The sequence below is a fragment of the Lithobates pipiens genome, unplaced genomic scaffold, assembly GCF_037356315.1.
Source record: "Lithobates pipiens isolate NorthernLeopardFrog02 unplaced genomic scaffold, aLitPip1_a1.2 Scaffold_18, whole genome shotgun sequence".
Lineage (NCBI taxonomy): Eukaryota > Metazoa > Chordata > Amphibia > Anura > Ranidae > Lithobates > Lithobates pipiens.
In genome coordinates, this window is record NW_027507758.1 from 547,455,372 (window position 1) to 547,483,371 (window position 28,000).

The 28,000-nt window shown below is 42.3% G+C and overlaps 1 protein-coding gene across 3 annotated transcripts in view; it reads left to right on the plus strand.

The window, feature by feature from the left end:
• The window catches only part of KLHL29 (kelch like family member 29), a 1,407,189-nt gene that overhangs the window by 146,516 nt on the left and 1,232,673 nt on the right, over positions 1-28,000 (plus strand). For 2 of the 3 annotated variants that reach the window (XM_077488857.1, XM_077488858.1), the window contains exon 2: positions 11,477-11,647. The exons of the other annotated variant lie outside the window; for it this stretch is intronic. The gene's annotated coding sequence lies outside the window, so the exon portion shown is untranslated. The remainder of the gene's footprint in view (positions 1-11,476; positions 11,648-28,000) is intronic. 3 annotated transcript variants of the gene reach the window in all.

Consider the following 28,000-nt stretch of genomic DNA (forward strand, 5'->3'; position numbering starts at 1 on the left):
AATTCATGGATAGAGTAGTTCAGTGCTTGCAAAACAATCAATAATTTTCCACTCTGGATGATCTGTTGGATGGGATCCAATGTAAATCAATCAGAAGTGAAGTTGTAGCTGTTTCATTGTATATGCATCTAATCGTTCTGATCGAATCGCACATTGATTGCATAATAAAACTACTGTGCACAACATATATATATATATATATATATATATATATATATATATATATATATATATATATATATAATCAAGACTTTTTTTTAACTCTAAGTAGTAGTAAGGGAACAGCTAGCGAGCATGGCATGCTGGGACTTGTAGCTCCTCACCAACTATGGTGTTTTTTGCCCAGCGCTGGCTTTGAGCGAACGTTTCACTTGACTGAAGTATTATGTCTGTGTGTCGGCACAGCGGGTAAAATGTGAGCTGAGGCGGCTGCAGTGACCGGACTGGTAAAAGCCGCCTGTTATTATGCCTTCTCACAGCCTGCACCCTCTGAGTGACACACTGCTAGAGAAACGGCATTAGCCGCACGCTAGCGGGAATCTTCTGACTGATACTTTTATGAGTTTTTGATTTCAAAGGATATTGTGTTCTTGCTGCCTCTGAATTTTAAAATGAAGGACATGGACAGTTACAAGGTAGCGCAGGGCTGGCAAGAAAAATATATATTTGAAGTCAGAGAAACAATAAAGAACTGGAACCTTAGTGCTCTTTTTTTATTTATTTATTTTTTTACCTGAAAATTGAAAAAACTTTCTTTTTTTTTTTCACAGGCGCGCCCATTCATTCCAATGGGCAGGGCTGGTGAAGGAGCACTGTATACAGCGCTCCTACACCACCCCAAAGATGTTGCTTGCAGGACTTTTTTTCCCCGTCCTGCAAGCGCACCGCCCCAGTGTGAAAGCACTTGGGTTTTCACACTGGGAAGGCATGAGAGGTATTTTTCAGACGCTTTACAGGCGCTATTTTTAGTGCTAAAATGTCTGAAAACTGCCTCAGTGTGAAAAGGGTCTATAAAGGCCCGCACACACGATCGGACTTTTTGACAACAAACATGCAAATTAGTTGTTTTGGAGCAACATCCGACTGTGTGTACGCTCCATCGGACAAACTTTTTCGGTTTTTATCTGACTTTTGTTGGCTGTGCGGACGAGCTTTTTGACAACATAAGTCTGATGGAGCAAAGTCCGATCGTGTGCACACAAAACCATCGGACTTTTGTACAAAGTACAAACACGCATGCTCAGAGCCAATGCAAAAGATCAGACAACAATACAGAAGTTGACCAAAGGTGGCGCTGGAGTAATTGAATGTCCTCTTTTGAAGTGTCACCAGTACGTTGAAATGTCACTACGTTCGTGTTTGTTGCCTAAAAAGTCAGATCGTTTGTATGCAATACAAACTTATGGCCAACGCCCTTTGTACAAAAGTCCATGGGAAAGTTTGTACAAAGTCTGATTGTGTGTATGGGGCTTTATAGAGAAGATTTCAGGATTTTACAATCACTTTAAACTAGGTCTTATTTTTCGGGGGTTAGGCTTATATAGCAGCCATCCCTGAAAATCACAGTATGTCTTATTTTCAGGGTCGGTCTTATTTTCAGGGTTGGTCTTATTTTCAGGGTAGGTTTTATTTTCAGGGTAGGTCTAAAGCCTCATACACACGGTCGGACTTTGTACAAACTTTTCTGTGGATTTTTGTACAAAGGGCGTGGTCCACAAGTTTGTATTGCATACACACGGTCTGACTTTTTGATAACAAACAAGAACATAGTGACGTCACAACATACTGACGCCACTTCAAAAGAGGACGTTCAATGACTCCAGAGCCACCTTTGGTCAACTTCTGTATTGTAGTCTGATCTTTTGCATTGGTTCTGAGCATGCGTGTTTGTACCTTGTACAAAGTCCGATGCTTTTGCGTACACACGGTCAGACTTTGCTCCATCGGACTTTTGTTGCCAGAAAGTTTGTCCGTTCGCACAGCCAACAAAAGTCCGATGAAAACAGAAAAAGTTTGTCCGATGGAGCGTACACACGGTCGGATGTTGCTCCAAAACAGCTAATTTGCATGTTTGTTGTCAAAAAGTCCGACCGTGTGTATGGGCCTTTATTTTCAGCAGGAAACACAGTATGTATATACCAACTCACCCAAACTCATCTCTTAAGGCCCGTACACACGGTCGGACTTTTTGACAACAAACATGCAAATTAGCTGTTTTGGAGCAACATCCGACCGTGTGTACGCTCCATCGGACAAACTTTTTCTGTTTTCATCAGACTTTTGTTGGCTGTGCGAACGGACAAACATTTTGACAACATAAGTCCGATGGAGCAAAGTCCGATCGTGTGTACGCAAAAGCATCGGACTTTTGTACAAGGTACAAACACGCATTCTCAGAACCAATGCAAAAGATCAGACTACAATACAGAAGTTGACCAAAGGTGGCGCTGGAGTCATTGAACATCTTCTTTTGAAGTGTCGTCCGTACGTTGTGACGTCACTACGTTCGTGTTTGTTGTCAAAAAGTCTGATCGTGTGTATGCAATACAAACTTGTGGACTACGCCCTTTGTACAAAAGTCCACGGGAAAGTTTGTACAAAGTCCGATCGTGTGTATGAGGCTTTACTTCAGTTGAGCCTGCTCTAAAGGCCCGTACACACGATCAGACTTTTTGACAACAAACATGCAAATTAGCTGTTTTGGAGCAACATCCAACCGTGTGTACGCTCCATCGGACAAACTTTTTTGGTTTTCATCTGACTTTTGTTGGCTGTACGAACGGACAAACTTTCTGGCAACAAAAGTCCGATAGAGCAAAGTCTGATTGTGTGTACAGAAAACCATAGGACTTTTGTACAAAGTACAAAGAGGCATGCTCAGAACCAATGCAAAAGATCAGACAACAATACAGAAGTTGACCAAAGGTGGCGGTAAAGAGCAGAAAAACCACATGATTTGGTGAAAGTTGGCTGAAAAAGTCCTGCTGTGTGTATGCAATACAAGTTCAGGGCCGACGCCCTTTGTACAAAAATCCAAGGGAAAGTTTGTACAAAGTCCTATCCTGTGTATGAGGCTTTAGTTTGTTCATTCCTTTATACGTCTCATAATTGGAAATTTGGAGCTGGCCATACACGGTTAAGCTGGGTATTATTTTAGTTATTATTTTTTATTTTTTGCAATCAGCCAAAGGGCTGAATAAAATAAAAAAATGATTGGATTCCCCCATGAGGTATATGGAGGAATCCTCCATACTGTGCTATTGTGTTCTGACCAAAAGATTTTCCGCTGTCAGAAAACGCTGATCGGCAGCTGCACTGATTGTCTTGATAAACATTCGTGCAACTATCACAGAACCAGTGAAATCAGCAGAACCAACGTTTTATTCTATCAACCCTGTGCTTTCAAGAAAAAAGTGCAGTTCGGGGGTCATTTACAAACTCTAATAGTTGTAAGCGAAAAATAAAAAGTCAAATATTACAAATATTGTATTTTTTAGATTTAGTAGGAATTGTGTAAATGATGTTGTGTTTGTGTGCATTGGTAATGAATTTAGTGTATTTTCTTTTTTTTTTTTTAACCGTAAATTCTGTATTTTCACCCAAAAATATCAGTTTGATAAACATTTGCGCAGCTACTACATCACCTTAAAAATTAGCAGGACTGTCTTTTCATTCTACTGGTCCTGTGCTTTCAAAAAAATGCATGCTTTAGGGTGTCTCTTTTTATAAACCCCGGAAGCTGTAAATGAAAAAAAATAAACTAAAATCAAAAAGTGAAATATTGCAAAAACGGTCTGGCCACCAGAGGTTTCAATTGGAGCGCAGGGCCTGGCAGCGAAAGGGTTCAATGCTTCCGTGGCAAGAGGATACAGCTTCTGTACGAGACTTTGAATTGCTTTCATTTTAACAAAGTAAAACCCCTTTCCTCATCACGGATAAGCTGGGCTTAAATCACTCATTTCATGCGCAGATCTCTGACTTAGGTTATTGATGTCACATGACCCCTCGCGATGTGCAGACTTAATATCAGAGGCGAGGTAGGATTCGTGTGATTAGGGCTGCTGCTGAGACCGGCGCTACATTTTCGACTGCAGAAGATCCAATAAGTCAGTTACAGCACAAATCCACTGCAATGGTTTATTGTTAATTCAGAGACACCTCTCCTAGCAGCTGCCTAAAGCAGGTTGACTATTTTTGTGCACTGCCCCAGGGCCGCGGATCAATTCTAAGCCGCCATAGGAAAATAAATACAGTGGTAACTTAAAGTGACTTTGAGTCAAGGAAGGCAGTAGACATTTGTATAGGAAATCCTTTGTGGACAAACTTTGCCAGAAAAATTGATTTTCTGTTTTATTCTTTTTTTTTTTTCAGTCTATTTGCAAGTCTATGTATCCATCAGAATTAACCACTAGACCTCCCAAAGATTTACCCCCCCAAATGACCAGGCCATTTTTTTGCGATAGGGCACTGTGTTACTTTAACTGACAATTGTGCGGTCGTGCAGCGCTGTACTCAAATACAATTAATGTACTTTTTTCCCCCCACATATAGAGCTTTCTTTTGTTGGTATTTGATTACCACTGCGTTTTTTATTTTTTACACTTCAAACAAACAAGGCCGACGATTTTGAAAAAGAAAAAAAAAAAAACATTGGGGGTTATTTACTAAAAGAAAATCCACTTTGCACTACAAGTGTTCTTGGAAGTAAAGTCGCTGTAGATCCGAGGGGGACATGCAAGGAAAAAAAAAAAAACTGCGTTTTAGCTTGCACATGATTGGATGATAAAATCAGCAGAGCTTCCACTCATTTCAAATCTACCCCTTGGATTCAGAGTGACTGCATTTCAGTGCAAAGTGTCATTTGCCTTTCGTAAATAACCCCCTATATGTTTTACTTTCTGCTATAAAACATATCTGATAAAAATAAATAAAAAAAATCCTAGCTTCTTCATAAATTTTGGCCAATATATATTCTGCTACACATTTTTGCTAAAAAAAAAAAAAAAAAAAAACTCAATAAGCATATATCGATTGGTTTATGTGATTTTATAGCATCTACAAACTATGGTATATATTTATGGAATTTATATATATATATATATATATATATATATATATATATATATATATACCTGCAAAAGGGGCCAGCTTGAAGTGACCCAGCAAGACGTACTTTTCTGATTAACGTTCCACTTTAAGTCAGCATCAGCCTGCATGATCTTCACTGGATTGTCTTTAACACCTTCAGTGACTTCCTGTTCACATTTAGCAATTTTAGGTTGCTCATACTCAGGAATCATAAAGGTGAACCTGAACTCAAAAAGTAAAAGTTTGATATTTTATATGGAACATCTAGAAATCTGAACGGTGCAAAAATTAACCCTGAAAGATTTACCTTTTTCTTCACCTCCTTTGCCTAGGCAAACCTGTGCCTTGAGCCCCATAGTTGTATATCTGTGAAAAGCTCTACTGCCTTTGACTTCTAGTCTCAGGAAGTATGGAGTGAGATTTGGTGATACCATTATTTTTGCTACTTACTGTTTTAATTGTTTGAGAATTTTGAGAATTCAAGAATTTTCCTGCCTCGTTCTGTGGATCTGTACTTCCTCCACAATTCCAGCTGCTTTTTGAATATCCCTCCACAGGTCATCTAAAGTGTAACATTGACATGAGAACGACAATTGTTACATCTGTACCAAGATGGCTACTTCCTTCCACTGGCGGCCAGTGAATTTTAGAAGAGTTTCCCTAAAACCTGAACATTATTTAAGGGTTCCTCTGGGGTAGAAACTTAGAAATATGCTGGTCTAGACCTTCACCCTCTGATTGGCTTTGACACCACTCTTCAGAGGCAGTGGCATGACACTGGTGATCTTTTTAGCTCTCTAAAAGGTTGGCATTCTGACCACCTCTAACCAGCAACTTAAGTGGCATTTTTCTCACTGACACTAAGTGAATTTTAGAAGGAGTACCTCAAGACCTGAAAATTATTTAAGTGTTCCTCTGTTGTAGAAAAGTTGAAAAAGACTGGCCTAGACCTTCACCCTCTGATTGCTTTAACACCACTCGGCAGAGGCAGCGACATGACCATCACCAGTGACTTTTTAAGGCCTGTGAAAGGGTGGCATTCTGACCATCACTAACCAGCAACATAAGGGACATTTTTCCCACTGATGCTCAATGAATTTTAGAAGGGGTTCCTGAAGACCTGAAAATTTTTTAAGTGTTCCTCTGGGGTAGAAAAGTTGAAAAAGACTGGCCTAGACCTTCAACCTCTGATTGCTTTGACACTACTCGGCAGAGGCAGCGACATGACCATCACTAATGACTTTTTAAGGTCTGTGAAAGGGTGGCATTCTGACCATCACTAACCAGCAACATAAGGGACATTTTTCCCACTGATGCTCAATGAATTTTAGAAGGGGTTCCTGAAGACCTGAAAAATTTTTAAGTGTTCCTCTGGGGTAGAAAGTTGAAAAAGACTGGCCTAGATCTTCATCCTCTGATTGCTTTGACACCACTTGGCAGAGGCAGCGACATGACCATCACCAGTGACTTTTTAAGGCCTGTGAAAGGGTGGCATTCTGACCATCACTAACCAGCAACATAAGGGGCATTTTTCCCACTGACTCTCAATGAATTTTAGAAGGGGTTCCTGAAGACCTGAAAATTATTTAAGGGTTCCTCTGGGGTAAAAAAGTTAAAAAAAGACTGGTCTAGACCTTTTGCTCTCTGATTTACTTTTTTTGGAATATCTTTCACAGTTCAGATCCTCATTAAGGATTTTGGCACAGTTGTGTGATGCCCGTGTATGGAGGCTTAACCACTACAGCAGCGAACCTTGGGATATGGTCTGCTAAGCCCCCTTATGTCTCTGCCTTTCAATAAATTTCGTAAGTTTGTTCCAAAAAGCATTGCTTCAGTATCTGCATACTTAAAGGGGTTGTAAAGGTTTGTGTTTTTTCACCTTAATGCATCTTATGCACTAAGGTCAAAAAACACCTGTCGGTGACCGGCCTTCCAGCCTCCCCCCTTTTACTTACCTATAGCCTTGAACTTGTCCCACAGAGACACGCTCTCTCTCTGCCTGGAGTTCTCAGTTCTTGATTGGATAGATTGATAGCAGCGCAGCTATTGGCGCCGCTGCTGTCAATCAAATCCAATGACGCAGGTGCCAGTGGGGCTGGGCCGAGTCCTGCAATCGGCATCCATGGAAGCCGAATGCTGGAACCGGGAGTGTGCCCGCAAGGTAACCCCCCCGGGCGAGCGATTTCTCCCAGGGGGTTATATGATGTGGGGAGGAGCCGAGAGAGCTGCCAGGGGACCCCAGAAGACCAGGTTCAGGGCCACTCTGTGCAAAATGAGCTGCACAGTGGAGGTAAGTATAACATATTTCTTATTTAAAAAAAAAATAACTTTATTGTCACTTTAAGGATGAACTAAACCCATCGATTTAACTCTTTCCCAAAACAGTAACATTTCAGGCGTGCTGTGAATGAAAATTATCATAATTGCTTGTGCTCTCAACTGAATTGTGAAGCCATCAAATGTCTGGAGTCATAACTGGTCACATGTGCAGCATCATGGTACTACAGATCAAACCAAGGCTAAGATGGCAGCTTCCTTAGCTTTAAAGGATAGGAGGGTTTAGTTCAATTTTAAGTAAAAGTTACAGATTACAGGAAAAATATTTTAATGAACACCTTTCAATACATTTGAAAAAACATCAGAAGATAGAATAAGTGTTAAAACTACTCAGTGCTTTTGTAGCTCCCCATAAGGGGTTGTTTGCACCAGCCATTATAATGCAGTTAAGCTACTAAACCTTCCATGCCTCAACCTAGTGTTACAAATGTTCACATTTTGCCACCATTTGCTTTTTTGACAGCGTCTCTTAATTATTTTAATTTAATCTTTAGTAATTGATCCAGCCTAATGCTCGGTTTCCATTTATTACAATATGGTAGCTGGCTTATTTACTAAATTGCCGACACATAAGTGCTGACGGCGCCTGCCGTTTGTTTTCCGGTAATTCGTGCTACATCTGTCCGCGCATAAATGCATACGTTTTCATTGTGGCTTCCTGTGTCTCTTTATTTTTTTATTTTTTGCATTGTGATATTACAAGACTGGGTATTAAGATAAATGGCGGCGTTTTTTTCCCCCACTTATGCATTTGCCTTGAAATATGAAAAAGTATCTGATGCTAACGAGACCATCCATCAAAATCAATGAGCAGATGCTTGGGTTGTTTAGCAATATGTAGAGTAGGCTTGCTTGCAGTAAAAAGGAAGAAAAAAAAATCAAAATTAAACAGCTATTTCCCAGCTGATGAAAATCTCATGTGTAAATAAATGTCGTGTGTGATGGTAGATCCGTGGCTCGGCATCTACATATATCTGGGATTTTAGTATGGTAAAGCATTCCTATCCTACAATTTTTGAAGTGGATCTGTATCCAAATATTAACATAAAGCTATGCTGACAGCTTCGCTGATGTGGATAAATGAAGAGTAATAGAAGGGCCAAAATGTGGATCTTTCCTGGAGAAAATGTTGTGCAAACGCTGTACAGATGTGCGATCCCCTGGGTAGCTTGGGGGGTCACACAATCTTTGTTGATGGGGAGGATGAGCCAATATAAACTTTGATAACCAGCACAAGAGCGAGCTGTGAGCAGTATTTTCTCCAGGAAAGGTTTTATTTTATTCCTTCATTTATTCAGCATTTTTCCATTCCTGCAAGACTGTTAAAATAGTTGTATGTGGAAGCTGAACTTTAGACAAACGACTTACCAATTCTTAAAGGGGATTGCTACATTCGATTTTTTATTTTAATTTTTTTGTATACTTTCCCTCATTTTTACCTGGTGAGATCTAGCCCATAAGATTGTTGTTTATCAATAGAACAAGCTGCCCTGCTGATGAAACAGTTACAGGGTTGAGACAAACCATTTGCAGGCAGGTGCAATCTATTTTCTCCACTGCAGGTGGCGATCAACCGCAGAGGCAGTGCAGAGGGAGATGAAGTCAAGAGGAATATGGTTCCTCTATGGTTTACTGGGTCACTGGGGCAGCGATCTTGTTGGATGCTGACAGCCCATGTGACTCTGTTGGCCATCTTGGGTCAGGCAGAGTCTATTTAAGGCTCCTGAGTTTGAGGCGCGTTTAGAGTGTGGGTAGTGTAGGGACAGGTCACCAGTTTGTCAGGGACATTAATAGTGACAGGGAGAGGTTCCAGACGAGTAGGGAAAGAATAGTGATCCATTGTTTCTCTTGGAAACCTCCCTGCTTGGGCTTGGACCAGCCAGAAAGCATTTCGCCCCTAAAGACAGACGCTGTCAGTTCAGCTAAGATCTGCTCTGCTACAATCTATTGTTTATTTGCACATGTTCCCAGTTGGGCTGACTTCTGCCGGGCTTGTATCATAAGTTCTTTCTATATGCAACTGGACTGTGGTGTGAATCACTGTGGCCACACCACCCTGCACCCTCCAACAAATTTAACACTGACAGGGGTGCTTACAATAATCAGATTTGATTCATTTATGTAAAACCTTTATCCCAAAAAGAAAAAAAAAAACTGTTGGCATAACTGCTTATAAAGTTCAGCTTCTCAGTTAGTGTATATAAATATGCTAGTACATCTAACACTCCCCTCCCCCCAGACTGAAAAGACTGCTGTTCAAAGATGCCCCTGTGCTCCAGAGTGGGTGCACGCTAAAATAGGAAGTGTGTTACTGACCAGATCACCAGGTGAAAGCAGAGGGGAAAAAGCCTATAAGGCAATGTGAACGGCAAGCTTTGCCAAGCCATTTGCAAGGCTCTCAGGCGTTTTCCCCTTTGTTTTCACCTGGTGATCTGGCCAGCAACACATATTAGGCTCCTACTCTGGATGAAGGCGCAAAGGGGGCACCTTTGGATAGCGCCATTGTAAGTCTGGGGGGTGAGGTATGTTAGATGTACTAGCACACATATGTCAAACACAAAGCCTGCGGGCCTAATCCGGCCCACCATGCCTTGTCATGTAGCCCTCATACTCAGTTTTACATTTGCAGCAATACAGTACTCCATTCTGCCTCCTCCGGCTCTCAACCTCCACTCCTGTCCTCTGCTACCACTTGTACAAACATAAGCCTTCTGTGTTTACATTGAACAGCTTTGCTCAGTGGCTACCAGGGATGGGAGGGGTGGGGGGGAGTTGGAGTTGTACACCCTGTATTCTGTACGCAGCACACCCCTAAACCCTGCATTCGCTGCATAGCTCACCCTTGAACTCTGCACCCTATACATAAAGCACTCCTGAACCCTGCCCTCCTGTACATAGTGCACCCCTAAACCCTGCACTCTGTACACAGTGCACCCCTGAACTCTGCACTTTTCACTTTGCGCACCCATAAACCCTGCACTCTATTCATAATGTACTCCTGAACCCTGCACTCTGTATGAAGCGCACCCTAGATACAACCGGCCCTTCAAGAGCAACCATGCTGCTGATGCGGCCCGCAATGAAATTGAGTTAGACACCCCTGGACTAGCAGATTTAGATGCATTAACAAACTGAAGCTGAACTTCAGGCAACACTTTATTAGCAGTTAGAACAACATTTTTTTCCCTTTGGGATAAAGGTTTTACATTTATTTACAATAAATAAAAGCTGACCATTGTAGCACTCCTGTCAGTGATAAATGGTTTGTCTCAACCCTTTAATTTCTACATCTACAGAACAGCTTGTTTTGTTGAAACAAAACAGACTTACTGGCAGGATCACCAGGTAGCTGCAAAGGGTAGGCCAACTCAATACTGAACCCTACAGACTAAGACTGGGAAGCCATTAAAGTTCATGTGCGTGTAAAGGCAGGCGTTCCAATACTTTTAGTAATATTGAGACGCCTGTCTTTATAGAGAGAACTTTAAACATTTCCCAAAATTTGTCAAGTCAAACTTTCAGTTGATGCACTAGGCATAACTATTCTCTCCCACCACTTTGCAATCAAAAATTTGAAAAGAAAATCTTCAAGTAGGACTATAGGCAAAACTTTTACCTAGTGCCTTCATGGCAGCATACTTGCGGTAGTAGCCCCGCCTACATCAGTCAGTGCATAACTATAAAGCATTAACATCCACACAACAGCCTATTCCCTTTTTTGTCCTCACGGAACTCACAGCCAGTGTGAAGAGAAGAAAGCCTTAGCTGCCACTTTTGGTGGTTTTCCATGCAGGTTCAGCCTCTCCTGTAGCGCAGTCCTTGACCTTCGGGTTCTAAATGCTCTGATGTCTGTGGAGTGTAGGAGGAAACCCATACATGCACAGGGATAACATGCATCATGGTTGAGCTTTGAACCAATGACCCTAATACTACATGGCAGAAGTATTTACCATTAGGCCACTGTTCTATCTTGCTATCACACATTGCATTTAAACTTTCAAAGAAGGTTTAAACCTGATTGGTGTCTGAGAATCTTTTATTTTTATTTCAGGAATTTGATGTGGAAGAGATATTAGGAGCCTTCCGGGGTGTGTTCGGGAATCGCTCTACTGCCTCTCAAGCAGGGGATCCTAGATTACCATAGTACCCATATAAGAGATCGGGGTGTACTGATACAATAAGGGAATACCTGGAAGAAAGAACGCTGAACAATGTTCCTAAGGTAAACTTGGCTCTTAGTCTAACACGACAAGTCTTGAGTTGAAGAAAAGTTAGCGACTTGTTAATTGTTGCCGTTGTGTTGTTTGCTTATTCTTCGTGTTTTCTGTATAATTTTATATCCCGCCCCATTGGCTTGTAAAGGGTTTTAATTAACACATGGTGTATGCTAATATGCTTTTTGCTTTTTAATTATGGAGAAGAGCTAATGTCAAATTGTGACTAATTATGGATTACATAATGCTTTAGAATTCTTTTTTAATTGATTCCATTTTATTCATGCGTTGCAGTGACATGATGCTTGACAGCAATTAAACAGAAAGGCGCAAGAGTTAAATATGACATAAGTATGCACGAGTAAATAAAATTCCAAACACAAGTAAAATTAAGAGCAAATAGAGCATATTTAGAGGAAAAAAACAAAAAACACGATCCTCTACTAGTGAATGAGTTGTGTCACTGTGAGTCAAACCCAACACTTGTGTTTTCTGATATTACTGTCCAGGACATGTAGTGGCTTCTCCAGTGTGTATCATCTATGTGCCTGCTTTAAAGATAAAGAAAAATCTGCATTGAAATTCATTCAAAGGACACACTCTAGCAGCTAAATGCATCTGGATTCCATGCTGACATTTATCTTCTAGCTGCCCTGATGACTAATCCCGTAGTTCCTGTCATCATCATCATCATCTTCTAAATGACCATGAGCTCTTAATCTTTGTACACACGATCGGATTGTTGGCCAACAGAGCATCAGACTTTTGTCCGAAGGGCGTGTGCCAGGAACTTGTCTTGCATACTAACGGCACACAATTTTCGGCCAACAATCACGAACGTAGTGACGTACTACGAGTCATTTCAGCTCTTGAGTGCCACCCTTTGGGCACCTTCTGCTAATGTCGTGTTTGGTGAGCATTGATTCTGAGCCTGTTTATACTTTCAATTTTTGTGTGATGGACATGTGTACAGATAATAGGAAAATCTGACAACAGACCGTTTTCCACCAAAAATTTACTAGCCTGCCATCAAACATTTGTTGGCGGAACGTTGGACAACAATTGTCTGATAGAGAGTACTAACGGTCGGATTTTAGGCCAACAGTCTGTCATCACACAATTCTCTGCTGAAAATTTGATCGTGTGTATGAGGCTTTATAGTTAATTTCTACCTAAATGTGTTGGCTCTATGTTATTGTATAGAATAATCTTATATTATTTCCAGTTCCTTTGGCCTTTTTTAACAAATACTCCCAACTTTATACCTAAAAAAACATTTTTTTTGATCAGGCAGATACAATGATTGGCTGACTCTGCCTGTGACATAAAGCATATATAGTGTCACGTAGCTGTGTTCAGTTACCAGCAGCCAGAGGGAGCCTGGAGCTGACGATAGGTAAGAAGTTAGAACATGGGATGGGATGTGGGAAAAAAAAATGGTTAGCTTTAGATAGGGATTAGGCTTGCTTTATCTTGAATTTCGGTTGGCCCATCTATCAAACCCATCTCCTATTAAACTAACATAATGCATCTTTTCAATATAATAGCCACAAAAACCACCTTGCATCTCTCTGCTTGATGTCTCGCCGTTTTTCGGAAGGCGCCGCATGCACCAGGAAAAAAAAAAGCCATTATATTTCTGCCATGTGGGAGAAGTTACAAATAAATGAAACCGGTAAGGACATGAGCTCTGTCAAATGGACTCTTGTGGTTTTTATTAGCCGAAAATTGTTCTGCCAGTTTGGTTTAGCGCTCGCCATTCGGATGAAAGTAGCGAGGTCTCCACTTCATGTGCCGTGGAGTTCATTAGAACCATTGTTATTTTTAATGAATTACCTGCGTTTATTCTGTTGCGTCCAATTCCCCCTCGCTTTGCCTTTTCCATTCCGTCTCTCCCTGCCTCTCTCTCCCTTGTGATTGCCTCATATTGGTTAATCTACTCGCCAAGAAGTCATGCGAGCTGGAGATTTACATTCAGCACCACCGTGAACCGCTAATTTCACATTCTGGTCTTGTCGAGGAAAGTACTTCTGCAAATGTTTCTTTTCTGCCCTGTTTTTTTTTTTTTTTTTTTTTTTTTAGGTGGAATGGAAACAGATACATGCAGCTTTGCCATTTATTTATTTTTTTGCCTGTATACAAAAATCAAACCCGCTATGCCGGAGATCTGGAGCCTGTAAGACCTGCTTACTTTTGTTTTGAGAACTATCTTGTACTGCGGGATCTGGGAAAAAAATGGCATTCAGCAGGGCTTAGCGTTCAATTATTGGACAATCCCATAGGGATCTCAGCAGCTGCTGCTAATGTATAGTATATATTGGTCAATCCTGGCTGTCTTCTAATGGAAAAGCCATTCCCGGCAGCTGAAATAAAGGAGAACTATGGTCTGCTTCCCTACTGTGCTATGCTGTGGGGAACTCCAGCTTTTTTTTTTTAGATACAGTGGAGAACCAATTTTTATTTCATTTTATTTGTTTATTTTTATTTTTTTATTATTTTATTGTTTTATTTATTTATTTAATATTGTTTCATTGTTCTGTGTTCACCTGGGAACTTTTTTCTCACTTCTTGTGCTAATGCTGGGAAAAGGATCGCAAAGTGAGAGAAAATTCTATTCTCACACAAAATTGCAAAAACAAAACTTATATATGTATATATATATATATATATATATATATATAAAATATATATCTCATACACACACTATATTGTCAAATGTATTGGGATGCTTGCCTTTACACGCACATAGGCTTTTATGGCATCCCAGTCTTAGTCCGTAGGGTTCAATATTGAGTTGGCCCACACTTGGCAGCTATAACAGCTTCAACTTTCCTGGGAAGACTGTTCACAAGGTTTAGGAGTGTGTCTATGGGAATGTTTGACCATTCTTCTAGAAGTGTATTAGTGAGGTCAGGCACGAGGTTGGACAAGAAGGCCTGGCTCACATTCTCCGGTCTAATTCACCCCAAAGACTTCCTGAGAGCCATCTCTCTTGAGGACAGAAATTGAGAATAAAGATATTTCTTGCAGTAAACAGCTGATGGGCTCTAGTCCTTACCCACTCTTTCCAAAGAAAAAATTAGCTTGACATAAACTTTTGGGAATCATGCACAAAAAAAAACATGAATGCAGCTGTATAACAGCCAACGATATTGGTTTACTAAAGGTAAACAGGCTGGTCACTCTGAAAGGGAAGTTGCTCTTTGCCATGGAATTCGCCCCGGAGATTTGTGGATGTTGTAAAGTTTCACTTTGCAAAGAATACCCAGCCACTTGCAAGGAAAATCCAAACACCACATATTTGCTTGCACAGGATTGAATAATGGAAGACAATAGAGCTTCATCTCATTCACTAAGCTCTGGGGAACATTCCCTTGCAAAGTGAACAGCCTTTTTTAGCAAATCAACCCCAATGTGACCATGCACCTCATAGCATTTAGATCCGTGTTCTCTAAAGGGGAAGTTCAACTTTATGCTGTCCTCTTCTCCCTTTGGAACTTTTTTTTTTTTTTGGGGGGGGGTACCTCCCTTTTCTGGTCGCATAGCTTAGGAGATTCCACCAGAAGTTTGTCCTTCAATCCCCCGCACCCAACCTTATGGGAGACGTAACTGGTGATTTTTGTCTCTCTAGAGCAGTGATGGTGAACCTTGGCACCCCAGATGCTTTGGAACTACATTTCCCATGATGCTCAACTACACTCCAGAGTGCATGAGCATCATGGGAAATGTAGTGCCAAAACATCTGGTGTGCCAAGGTTCACCATCACTGCTCTAGAGTGAAGATCCTCTTTAAATATGCATGTAACTCTTTGCGCACATGTTAGCTATCCCCCATGTGTTTAATGGTAGCCTGCACCGTTCACAGCATCTACTGTACCAATTCTGACCCTTAGAGCGGAGGCCCTCCCACCCCTGACAACTGACAACCCCCGCTCACCCCACCCCATACTGCAGCTGCTAACTTTTAATAATAGAACACTACCCTGTCCTGGAGTCCAGCGATGTCGGTACCACAGATGTTTCCATCAGTTGAGAAATGTCTGTGACACTCACCACCATGCTCAGACATGAATGTAACAAATAGGGTTACACCAATACCACTTTTTTAAGACTGAGTACAAGTACCAGTACTTTTTTCAAGTACTCACCAATACCGGTTACCGGTACTTTTTTTTTATGTCATGTGACAGTGGCACCAATATGCAGCGCTGATGGGCACTGATAGGTGGCACTGGTGAGGCATGGACTGTGTTTTTTTTATTATTATTTTTTTTATATATTTTTTTACTATTTTATTATTTTTTACAAGTTATTTTTTTTTACAATGCTTTCTTTTGGGGGGGGGGGGGGGCAGTGGAAAGTGGACAGAGGCTCCTCTCCATTCTGAAGCATCATAAACACACAGATTATGATGCTCAGTCATGAATGGACAGAGTCAGCGATCACTGCATTCGGAAAAGGAAGGAGCCGGTAAATTACAGATTTATGGGCTCCTTCCTCCGCTCTCCATCCTTATAGATCCGGGACAGGGGGGGCCAAGGGAAGGACATGGGGAGACAGGGAGGATGCAGGGAGACCCGGAGGAGGACACAAAGAGGGACCCGGAGGATGAAATCGGGACCTAGAGGAGGAAGTGGATCGGGACCCAGGGGAGGACATGGGGAGCAAAGAGGGGGACAGCCGAGGGGTAATTGGTGAAGAGGTGGGGGCAGTTACAAGCAACGATCTCCCTGACAGCGGTAGGAGGGAGAGGAGTAGAAGCGTCTGTCAGAAAAGCTATACAGGGAGATGGGTGCTCCTCCCTCCGCCGCACCGATCATGTCTGAGGCTGCCCAAAATATTGGGTCAAGCATCAGAGCAATAGTACTCATGCAATTACTCAGTATCTGCACTGATACCGATACAAATATATAGTAGCCTAAGATATTTAATTTTGGGTTAGAGCATTGAGTTTAAAGTGACTCTAAAATTATGTTCAAATATGTATGTTAATTCAAAAAAAGTATCTCCTTTTTTGCTCTCAGTCTTCTCCAAATTTCTTATTTTTTTCTGGTGTGAACTGACTTCCTGGTGGTGCATTCGTTCTCCATAGTTCCACTGCATATAGGAACGTTGCCACCTTCTCTTGCTCATCTCTGAGATAGAGTATTGCGTTTAGCGCTTGAACGTTTTTTCATTTCAATGGGCAGAATAAATGAATATTCTGGGTAATAAAATAAACTAATGCCCAAGTGAATGATGCACCTAAACGCGCCTCTATGCGTTCGCAAATGCACGGTTTAGATGCATTTTTGAAGCTGATTCTCTCCTGATAGGAGAAAAACGTTTACAAAAGCCCCAGTGTGCTTGAAGCCTTAAAGCCCAGTGAACAGCCAGGGGACACAAGAAGCAGCCATAGGGAACTAATAAGAGGTCCAATGTGTCTATTGGATTGTGCAGTAATACGCAGACACCTGCACAAATGCTGTAACAGAAGTGAAGGTAATCGTATAAAAATTGAAGTCCTTAGCATAAAATTTATCTGACTTCCTATTTCTGTGACTCAATTTGGGCTTTAAATAAATGGAGTATTCAGAGAATTCTCAGTTTTTACTTTCTCATTCCGCTAAGCATCCACTAAGCGCTGCCAAAACAATTGTTCTACCTTCATACGCTACAACTTGTTTCCAGTTCTCTCTCTCCCCAGCCAATGTTTTTTTTTTTTTTCTATCTGATTTCTATATTTCAGCTCTGTAAACATATGCTCGATGAGTTCTAAGTTTGCTAATGTAACTTTTTCTGGATCACATACCTTGCGTTGAAAGCGAAAGACTTCCCGCTAGCATTAGATTCCAAGGTGAAAATATTGTTGCCATGTTCAGTAATTACTTGGGCTTTTTTTTTTATTTAAATGAAAGAACATTTATGTTAATTAAATGCTGAGTTAGAAGATTTTAAGGTAGTCATTTTGAGTTCTCGTGTATATAAACAATACCATCTGGAGCTGTTGGTAGCTAGTGCATGGGCAATTTAAAAATGTTATATTTTTTGTAATTAGTAATGTAAGTTTGCATTCAGCATCCACATAGTTCAATAGATTGTTGCTTTTATTATCTTGCATAATTGCCGAAGCTTTCATTGAAATGTTCCGTACAGCCATCACACCGAGAGGCGCTTTATGAACTGAGCCAGTCCAATCACTTATCTCCAAATGAGTGAGGACTTCTCCGCCCTGGTGAACTCCAGAGAAACAGCTAAATGCACCTTCGCAGTACATAAATGGGAGCTAGCTAGTTCCTGAGCTTTACATAGCACAGTTAGGCATCACAATGAGGTCACGTCCCTGCCCAAGGTCACGTCCCTGCCCCTAGCTTGTGATTGGACAATAAAGGTGCAGAACAGGCCGGGTAAGTCATTTTTCTAGCTCTCTCCAGTGCAGGAACATGCAGCCTACCTGGTTGGCTCCTAGTGTTGCCCCTTCTTCTTCAAGGCCAAGTGCTGCTGTATATATGTGTATATATATATATATATATATATATATATATATATATATATTATCATTAATAATACTAATATTAATGATAATAATAATACATAATCTATCATAAAGCACTTTATCTAGCTTTACATTAGAGATTAAAAGGTTGCTGTGCTGAGTCACTGCTGGGAGGAGGAGCAGAGTGGGCTGAGCTGTTGAGCTGTTGAGCCTCTGCTGTGAGGAGGAGCAGGGTGAGCTGAGTGCTGCTATGCGGTTTGCCACAATTACATCGTGAGTTATGCAACAATCACGGCAGACCCGCACTGCGTTTTTAGGTGGACAAATGGTGGGAAATTACTGTGCTAAACCAAGGTATATAAAGAAAGCTGCTAAAAATCAAACAAAAGTCCAAACAGAATTTAGAAATATAGTGTAGCGCTCAAATAATTAAAAAGTACAGACATAACCCACTTTAAAGTACGCAATGGGGTTTATTTACTAAAGCTAGAAAGTGCAAAATCAGGCTCACTTCTGCATAAAAACCAATGAGTTTCCAGGTTTTATTACCAAAGCTTAATTGAACAAGCTGGGGTTAGAAGCTGATTGGTTTGTAGGCAGAAGTGAGCCTGATTTTGCACTTTCTAACTTTAGTAAATAAACCCCGTTGTGTACTTAAAAGTGGGGTATGCCTGTATACGTAACATATAACCAACGTGATGAAAAGAAAAGTCTTGAGTTCACTGTTGTCAGCAGAAGAAACAATGATAAAGTTCCACAAAAAGTGTCCATCAAATACACAATGGTGAATCCTCAATCAAAAATGTAAATGGTGTAGATAACATAAAACTGGCAATGAAGTTGTAGGTTGTGAAGAAATCCTCTGTCATTAAAATATATATGTAGATGGGTACTCTTACCAAATATGGTGGACCCACTTACCAGCGGTAGTGGGTTAATCGAGCTTGTGTGGGCCAAATGCCTCATGGTTTAGGCTTAGGCAGGAGAGGGATCACTTCAGACAGGATATGACCACTCTTCAGCGGTGATGGTCCAGGCAGGGTTCCTCGATCCTTGTAGTTCTTCAAAAAAAAACTCCACTCAGTGGGGAAACCCTCAGGGGGTCGGAGTATAAACAGAGGTCAGTCAAACCGAGGTGAGAGTTTGAAAAAAAGGAAAGGGTCTGTATGGTGCAGGTCAAAAACCACAAAGGTTTATTTAAATTTGCGGTACATCATATAAAAATGAGTACATAAAAACTGGTGATCACGAGTGAAAAATAGAAGAGCAATATGTGGAGCAAGCGTAGCAAGCCCAATGCATTTTGTCCCAACAGACTTCAACTGGGGCATAGCTTTGCTCCCCCATATTGCTCACATATATAGATAGTTGAAGTCCATTGGGACGAAACGCATTTGACTTGCTATTTACTAATTTTTATATGATGTACCGCAAATTTAAATAAACCCTTGTGGTTTTTGACCTGCACCATACGGAGCCTTTCCTTTTTTTCCCACTCTCACCTCGGTTTGACTGACCTCTGTTTATACTCCGATCCCCTGAGGGTTTCCCCACTGAGTGGAGATTTTTTGGAGAACTACAAGGATCAAGGAACTCTGCCTGGAACATCACTGCTGAACAGTGGCACTATACAGTCTGAAGTGATCCCTCTACTGCCTAAGCCTAAACCATGAGGCATTTGGCCCACACAAGCTCGATCGACCCACTACCGCTGGTAAGAGGGTCCACCATATTTGGTAAGAGTACCCATCTATATATATTTTAAGGGTGTGACTTCTTCACACGCTACAACTTAACTTCACTGTCAGTTTTATGTTATATACAGCATTTACATTTTTGATTGAGGATCCACCATTGTGTATTTGATGGACACTTTTTGTTGAACTTTATCATTAATTGTTTCTTCTGTTCACAACAGCGAAAGCAGGATGTGAGGGGTTAGCTCGGCAGCGGGTGTGTGTGACCCCCTGGATGGGTTCACAACACAAAGTCAGGCACAGCAGACAGCGGTGTAGGTTCAAAAAACAAAAGATCCGGTTTATTTATGCTCCATGCAGTGATACATATAACAGCCAAACAAAATAAAACAAGAAAATAAATCCTGGTCAGCTTGACCTCTAACTACACACATAGACTCCCTGTCTAACAACTGGGTACAGCCTTGTGCTGTACCAGTCCCTGCCTTTGTTGTAAAGGTTTTGCCACACAGGCGTTAACTCACCGCACAGTACAGGTGACACACTCCCCAGTCTATACAACACAAAACTGGTTCCAGGATGGAGCATCTCCCTATGCATGCTGGGGTTTTTTGTAGAGGCCTTAATGAGCCCACTTGCTTCAGCTGGGCTCATTAACTCTTCCCCTCTAATTGTAAAAGTCTGCATAAAGCCTGAATCTAGAACACACATATTTACCATCCTGGATACAACCAGGTGACTTCACCTGCCTGCTGCCACATACCCCCCCCTCTTGTTTCAACCTTGGGGTTGTAACACCAGCAGTCAGACACGCATGTATCCGAGACAAAGCATCCACATTCCCCATTTTAACACCAGGGCGATGCTTAACTGTAAAGTTAAATTCCTGTAGGGCTAGGAACCACCTATTTACTCTTCTATTGGTCTCCTTGTTCTGAGCCATCCACTTTAAAGGAGCGTGATCAGTCACCAGGTCAAAGTGCCTACCTAGCAGATAGTACCGAAGGGAATCTAGAGCCCACTTCACTGCTAAACATTCCTTCTCAATCGTGGAGTAATTTACCTCATGGGACTTTAACTTCCTGCTGAGGTAAATGACTGGGTGCTCTTCCCCGTTCCAGACCTGGGATAACACTGCTCCTAACCCAACGTCTGATGCATCAGTTTGTACCACGAAGTCCTTAGAGAAGTCTGGTGAGTACAACACTGGCTGGCTACATAAGGCTGTTTTTAAGGACTGAAATGCTTCCTCAGCCTCTGGGGACCATTTAACCATAACCGACTCTTTCCCTTTTGTCAGGTTGGTAAGGGGCACAGCCTGAGAAGCAAAATGGGGAATGAATCGTCGATAATAACCAGCGATTCCCAGAAAGGCTCGTACCTGTTTCTTGCTGTTGGGACGTGGCCAACTCTGTATGGCCTCGACTTTATTGACTTGGGGTTTTATCACCCCCCTCCCAATAGTGTACCTAAGATATTTGGCCTCCTCCTGTCCAATGGTACACTTCTTTGGATTGGCCGTAAACCCAGCTTCCCGGATAGAGTCTAGGACTGCTTGTACTTTTGGCAAATGTGAGACCCAGTCTGTGCTATGGATAATCACATCATCCAGGTAAGCTGCAGCATATTTCTGATGGGGCCTCAGAATCTTATCCATTTTCCGCTGGAATGTTGCCGGTGCATTCTGTAACCCAAACGGCATTCTCTTATATTGGAATGCCCCATCTGGGGTTACAAACGCAGTTTTCTCCTTGGCCGACTCGGCCAGGGGAATTTGCCAATACCCTTTGGTGAGATCAAGAGTTGTCATATATCGGGCTGTTCCCAGCCGGTCAATCAACTCATCTATACGTGGCATGGGGTAGGTGTCAAATTTTGTAACTTTATTTAATTGTCTAAAATCGTTACAAAACCGCCAGCTCCCATCAGGTTTGGGCACTAGTACGATAGGACTGGACCAGTCACTCTGGGACTCCTCTATCACACCCAATTCCAGCATCCTTTGAACCTCCCCACGTATTGCCTCCCGTCGGGCCTCTGGTATTCTATAAGGTTTTAGTTTTACCCTTTCTCCTGGCGGGGTGATAATGTCATGCTCTACGCCAGATGTTTGTCCCGGAAGTTCAGAGAAAATCTCTTTGTTACGAAGTACAAACTCTTTAACCTCCTGTTGTTGGGGTTTCGATAAGGTGTCTGCTATTCCAACCTCAGGAACTAAGCAATCAGGCTGTACTTGTGACAAAGTCTCTGCGACTAGGGATTCCCTATCCCTCCAGGCTTTCAGCAGATTGACGTGATAGATCTGCTCCGGCTTTCGCCTTCCTGGCTGTCTAACCCTGTAGTTCACCTCACTCATTTTTTCAATTACTTCATATGGACCTTGCCATTTGGCCAGAAATTTGCTTTCAACCGTAGGGACTAGCACCAAGACCCTATCCCCCGGGGAAAAAGTACGGGTCTTGGCCCCACGGTTGTACACTCTCTGCTGTGCTAACTGCGCTTGGGTTAAATGTTCCTTTACAATTGGCATTACCTGTGCAATTCTATCTTGCATCAGGGCGACATGCTCAATCACACTCCTGTGAGGAGAACTCTCATTTTCCCAAGTTTCCTTGGCGATATCCAGCAGCCCTCTTGGGTGTCTCCCATAGAGCAACTCGAAAGGTGAGAAACCCGTAGAGGATTGGGGTACCTCCCTAATGGCAAACATCAGATAGGGTATTAGACAATCCCAATTCTTTCCATCTCTATCCACCACCTTCTTTAACATTTGTTTTAGGGTTTTGTTGAATCTTTCAATCAACCCATCTGTTTGGGGGTGATACACAGATGTACGCAATTGCTTCACTTTGTACAACTTGCATAATTCTTTCATAACCCGGGACATAAAGGGTGCACCTTGGTCCGTAAGCAGTTCCTTACAAATACCCACGCGGCTAAAAACAAGAGATAGCTCTTTGGCTATGGTTTTGGCCGAGGTATTTCGGAGAGGAATTGCTTCCGGATAACGGGTGGCATAGTCCAAAATAACCAAAATGTACTGATGCCCCCTAGCAGACTTCATTATCGGACCTACCAAATCCATTGCGATCCTCTCAAAGGGGACCTCAATGATAGGAAGAGGTACCAGTGGGTTACGGAAATGTGGCATAGGTGCCGACTTCTGACACACAGGGCAGGAGGAACAATACTTTTCTATTTCCTTCATGACCCCAGGCCAATAGAATCTCTGCAGTACCCTCTCTCTGGTTTTCTCTGTCCCCAGATGACCTCCCAGAATGTGTCCATGAGCCAATTCTAACACCAACTTCCTGTAAGGTTTGGGCACTACAAGTTGCTCAATGGTTTCTTCTGCCCTTTGAGCCACTCGATATAGCAGGTCCCTTTCCATAGTGAAGTAAGGATAAGGGCAAGTCTTATCTGGGTTCACTAACTCGCCATCTATTTTCACCACATTTTCCCGTGCCTTTATTAGGGTGGGGTCTTTTAACTGTTCTGTGGCAAAATTTTCCCTGTGAACCTCAAGATCCGAAAACTCCACAGACGGCATGTTTTCATCTGAGGATGTTGGCTCCTCCCCAGTTTCTCGAGTTTCCCCCGCCAATACCGACAAGGGAAATTCAGGAGAGTCCTCACCACTCCCAGAGGAATTCTGGTCATCTTCCTGGTTTATAGGGGCACCAGTGGGGGGCTCAGGACAATCCCAGAGTTCCCAGAATTTTGGAAAATCCCTTCCCACAATAGCATCATGTGGTAAGTGAGCCACTAACCCCACCTGATGAGAGAGGTTACCTTTGGGGGTCTCAAAAAACACTGAAGTTACAGGATACTCTCGGGTGTCCCCATGCCCACAAATAACAGCCACCCTGTTCTTCCCAGAGACCTCTGTAGTAACTAATTCAGCTTTTATCAATGTTACCAGGCTACCTGAATCTAGCAACACATCAACATGTCTACCATTAATACACATTTTACATAAATGTTTCTCAGGTCCCCGAATGGCAGTGCATGCAACTGTCGCAAACAGCGACTGACGTCTCTCCCTTATAAAGTCACATTGCATAGGCTCATCCACAACTGGGCAATTGGCTGCAATATGTCCCTCTTGCCGGCAGCGGTAGCAAATAATCTTTTTCGCTGCCTCTTGCAGCATGGGCTTCCTGGGCTGCTCCCGCCAGACCTTAGGTAGAACTCCCACCCTCTCACTCTCTCCACCCTCACCCCTTGGAGTCATCTTACCCGCCACTGGGGATGATCTGGTCTTAGGGGGGAAAGTCCGTGAGTCCCTGGAAGAGGTGGTCAGGTTCTCTGTAGCCAAGTACCTCTCAACCAGATCCACAAGTTTATCTGCATTTTCTGGGTCTCCATGGCTTACCCATTTTTGGATGGCAGTAGGAAGAGCTCTCAGGAAACGATCCATAACCACACGTTCCACAATGTTTGGTGCAGTCAAAGTCTCTGGCTGCAGCCACTTCCTGCTCAGGTGAATGAGATCATACATTTGAGACCTGGGAGGTTTTCCAACCTGAAAAGTCCAGTTATGCACACGCTGAGCCCGGACGGCCAGGGTGACACCCAGCCGTGCCAATATTTCTGCTTTTAGCACCACATAGTCTTTTGCTTGGTCAGGCTCTAGGTCATAATAAGCTTTCTGCGATTCCCCAGTTAACAGAGGGGCCACCAGTCCAGCCCATTGCTCCTTAGGCCACTTTTCCCTTTCAGCAGTCCTTTCAAATGTGGTCAAAAACACCTCCGGATCATCCTCTCCAGTCATTTTTGTCAGTAAACGGCTCACACCAAAGGATGCGGTATTATTGTAACCACTTGCTTCATTGGTCTGCGGACGTTGCTGTATTAATGTCTATTTTCTGTTGAAAATTCTGCTCTTGCTTCTGCAACAGGTCTATGAAGCGGGCTTCAGATCGCTGCTGGGCTTGTTGCTGAGCTTCCAAACTCTGCTGGTGAGCCTTCTGCTGATTTTCCAAACTCTGCTGCAAAGTTGCATTTGTCTGCTGCTGGGCTGCAAGGCTCTGTTGTTGAGCTGCAAGGCTCTTTTGTAAACCAGCATTTGTTTGCTGCTGATTTGCATTTGCTTTTTGCTGGTTTGCATTTGCTAGAGCCAGCTGTCTCAGTATCTCCTCCATGCTGGCCTTAACAAAAAAAAAAAAAAAGAAAATGCCAAAATTCTCCACCAACTGTGAGGGGTTAGCTCGGCAGCGGGTGTGTGTGACCCCCTGGATGGGTTCACAACACAAAGTCAGGCACAGCAGACAGCGGTGTAGGTTCAAAAAACAAAAGATCCGGTTTATTTATGCTCCATGCAGTGATACATATAACAGCCAAACAAAATAAAACAAGAAAATAAATCCTGGTCAGCTTGACCTCTAACTACACACATAGACTCCCTGTCTAACAACTGGGTACAGCCTTGTGCTGTACCAGTCCCTGCCTTTGTTGTAAAGGTTTTGCCACACAGGCGTTAACTCACCGCACAGTACAGGTGACACACTCCCCAGTCTATACAACACAAAACTGGTTCCAGGATGGAGCATCTCCCTATGCATGCTGGGGTTTTTTGTAGAGGCCTTAATGAGCCCACTTGCTTCAGCTGGGCTCATTAACTCTTCCCCTCTAATTGTAAAAGTCTGCATAAAGCCTGAATCTAGGACACACATATTTACCATCCTGGATACAACCAGGTGACTTCACCTGCCTGCTGCCACAAGGACTTTATTGTTTTCATCACATTGGTTATATGTCACATATATGTATTAATTATTTGAGCGCTACACTAGATTTCTATATTGCGTTTTTATTTTTAGGTGCCCATAAAATGAATGGCATCTGAAATTTGCGTTGTGTGTTTTTTTCCTTTTACCAGAGAGTTTTGAAAGGGTGAATCGCAGTGATTCTGCCCACGATTCAAAAGACCCTGGTGTGAATAACAGGGGCACTGCAATCACAGCTGATCCCCCTTATTTCCTCTGTTAACAAGGACTTGGCAGCCTCAGTCTCATATAAAGGAACATTAAGTGCTGACGGCTGTAATCTGTTAGAAACGACTGAAACCGTAATTCAAAGCCTCTGTTGTGAAAATTGAGAATTCATCACTCCACCGTTCCTGCAGCTATAGAGGTTAGAGAGAACCTGTATTACTGCTTTTTAAAAATGTTTGAATATTTTGATGTCCATAGTCTAAGTACAGGTACACTTTAAGTAGAAAATACGTACACGAGAGTGTATTAAACTGTTTTGGCTTTTAAAACTTTTGGACAGAATTCCTCTAGTTTCCTGACATCATGCATACCCCTGCTAACTGGCAGCCATCTATATACAAGCAGGTGCGTCTTAACTCAGGCCAACGTTTCAGCATCCTGTTGTTAAGCTTCGTCTCTGCCTAATGTTTGTAGATCTATTGTTATGGAGTTACTGACCTCTACATGCCTTCTGACATCATGTTTCCTCGGGGCTTCACCTGTACTCTGATCACTGTGGCTTTTCCTTAGTTTCCATTCTTATTTTGGGCTGTGTTTTCCTACGTGATTCACTGACTTTTGCTTCAGCAAGCCAGAACCCCCCCCCCCAACAGTCCTTATGCATAGAATATGGCCAGCTCTCTCATGATCAAAGGACTTCCCCACGGAGCTTTAATTACCGTTCCTCTAATGGCCAACGCATCTGAAGAACTAAATGGTTAAAGCGAGACTTTGAAACCCATTTTGTTTGACATATGTTGCATCTGCATATGCTCACGTTTAAAATCGCATGCCCTGAGGGGCTCTCACTTTCCATTATCGTTACACTGCAAAGATACCGTGTTTTTACGCAGAATGGCGTCGAACAATTGTAGGAGAATTCTAAGTGGGAATAACCTTTTTTGGCTTCAAACAGATGACACTCATATCCATTTTTGCTTGGGGCTATTTTGGACCTCAGTGCTGTATAGCTATTTACATCTACAATGGTGGCCTCGCGGTGAAGTCAAACATATCGTATTTTGTCAGGCAAGACCTCATTAAATTTGGGCATAATTCAGAGGAAGGGACAATTGCCTTCAACACAAAAAGACAAAATAGCAATTTGTATCTTGATAATGAAAACCGCTTTGGGAAAAACATAAATATTCTATTACTTATATACATTTTTAGGATTATAAAGACCTGTTTTCTGATTTAAAATACACACATATATATATATATATATATATATATATATATATATATATATATATATATATATATATATATATATATATATATATATATATATATATATAATATATATACACGCTGCTCTAAAAAACTGAAGCAACATTTTTTAATCAGAGTATTTAGGCAGGGTGTTTTGGAAGTGCTAAATACAGCGCTCCCAAGCCGCCCTAAAGATGCTGCTTGCAGGACTTTTCCTAACATCCCGCAAGTGCACCGCCCCAGTGTGAAAAATCACTCTGAAATGTGTGGGAGGCGGTTTTCAGGTGCTTTAAATGCGATATTTCTAGGGCTAAAACGCCTGAAAACCGCCTCAGTGGGAAAGGGGTCTAAAGTAGCAGAGGGTGTTGTTAATCAGTTTCAGCTGCTTTGGTGTTAATGAAATTAACAACGGGTGCACTAGATGGGTAACAATGAGACGACCTCCAAAACAGGAATGGTTTTACAGGTGGAGGCCACTGACATTTTTTTTCCCTACTTATCTTTTCTGACAGTTTTTCTCTAGTTTTGCATTTAGCTAAGGTCAGTGTCCCTACTGGTAGCATGAGGCGATACCTGGATCCTATAGAGGTTGCACAGGCAGTCCAACTCCTCCAGGATGGCACATCAATACATGCCATTGCCAGAAGGTTTTCTGTGCCTCCCAGCACAGTCTAAAGAGCATGGAGGGGAATCCAGGAGACAGGCAGTTACTCTAGGAGAGCTGGATAGAGCTGTAGAAGATCCTTAACCCATCAGCAAGAACGGTATCCTCTCCTTTGTGCAAGGGAACAGGGTGAGCACTGCCAGAGCCCTACAAAATGACCTCCAGCAGGGCACTGGTGTGAATGCCTTTGACCAAACAGTCAGAAACAGACTTCATGAGGGTGGGGCCTGAGGACCCAAAGTCCTCTAGTGAGCTCTGTTCTCACTGCCCACCACCTTGGAGCTTGATTGGCATTTGCTATTGAACACCAGAATTTGCAGGTCTGCCACAGTTGC